Source organism: Cynara cardunculus (genome assembly GCF_001531365.2).
Source record: "Cynara cardunculus var. scolymus isolate 2C chromosome LG 17, CcrdV1, whole genome shotgun sequence".
In the NCBI taxonomy this organism is placed as follows: Eukaryota; Viridiplantae; Streptophyta; class Magnoliopsida; order Asterales; family Asteraceae; genus Cynara; species Cynara cardunculus.
In genome coordinates, this window is record NC_037544.1 from 30612423 (window position 1) to 30614167 (window position 1745).

A 1745-nucleotide genomic window follows, 5' to 3' on the forward strand; every position below is an offset into this window, starting at 1 on the left:
ACAGAGGTCAGTTTGTTCTTCAGTTGTTTTATGCAGTTTTGAGAAATGATTTCATTTGATGTGGCCATCACTAAATGTAAACTCGATTGAAACTAAGAAATTAGAAGAAACAGTAACAGTTTGTTGCTATTAAWYTTTTATATGGAAATATTATAGATGTTTCTGATTTTCTTATTTGGGTTGGTGGTTACAAGAACAAATTGAATAACATTGGGGTGTGTTATGTAACAGGCCAAATTTGAGCTGAAGAGATTTGCAAGCTTCATGAGGTTCTAACAAGTTTGCAAGCTTCATGAGGTTCTAACAAGTTCTGGGATGTTTATCTACAAGTCCAAAGTACTATTTTAGGGAGCATGTAAATTTTCTTAAGGTAAGATCAAGACTTTCGTGGCTGCGGTCCAGCATCTCTTTTCCACCTTCGACGTCAATTTCGTCTTAGAAGCCGCCCGAATCTGCAGAAACTCAAAACCCAAAAATTGTGGGGTTGTTTGTTAGATTTCTATATCATCTWGAATAACTTAAATCCGAGCTCGGATGAGTTAGATATGCTTGAAATACTGTAGTCTCGTAAAGCTGTCAAAAATTCCTCTTATTGTCCCTTTTTCGCTCCAAATTGTTCCGAACCTATCGACATATAAAAACGCATCAATTTGTTCAGTTTTACCGTTTTAGTATGTTAAAGAGGGATGTTTGATGTGAAAATAAGATAGCATTTAGCGACGAATCACCTGCTATTGGTATGAGTAAAACAATACTTTAGTCATCCCATGAAAATTGCAAGGCTTGTATGGACCCAAAGTGGAGCAAGTAGCCGACCCAATGAGTTTATTTGTTTTAAATATTTATACAACGGTTGATCTCGACAGCAACCTTCCACATCTATTTCCTTTGACCGAAGGTCTTCCTTATCGGATGTTGGGCAAGACTCTAATTTGGTTAATTGTTTTGACCCTTGTATAAAAGATGTGGCAGATAAAAATGATAGCATGCAAAAAGTTAGCTTTGAAAATGATGGATGTCTTGGGTTTGGTAAACCGTACATAGAAACTGCTAAAAGTAAAAAAACCATCTCCCATGCATACTCCTCCCACTTTAATTTATAATTCCTTAAAAACTACTCCATTCATGTGGGTCTGATTTGATTTGGGCTCTATTGATGATGTGCTTTAGCCATTTTATGATCCGGTCAGAACCGATCCGACTTGCAAAATAAGCACACAAACTCATGTTTCAAGGTCAGACTAATGTTTCAGAATTGTGATTCACCCGCGCTGCATTGCGCGGGTACACCACTAGTATATATATATATATATATATATATCTATACTACATATATAACCATTTAAGACAAAGTCTTAAATACAACTCTTTAAGCACAAGTTACAATAGTTTTATGCAAGGTTTTCAAAAAACTCTTAATAACAACTCATTAAGCATATGGTACAAGTTTTCTATGCATTTACCTTGTCCCTCACAATTTCAGATTGTCTTTCACAGAACCCTTTTGGTAAGTCTAGACATAACAGGCCCTTTTCTAGCTCTCCTCTTTGAAATTGGCAAGGTCAAAGATCGCTTTCTTTCGATATGGACGATTTCAGACTTCAAATTCGTGGCTCCAAGATGACCGATTTCAAATTTCAAATTCGTGGCTCCGAGACGACTATGCATATAACCTTGGTTTTCCTCTTTGAAATTGGTAAGGTCAAAACTTGCTTTCTTCCAATCCTGCTACTCTGCACAAATGA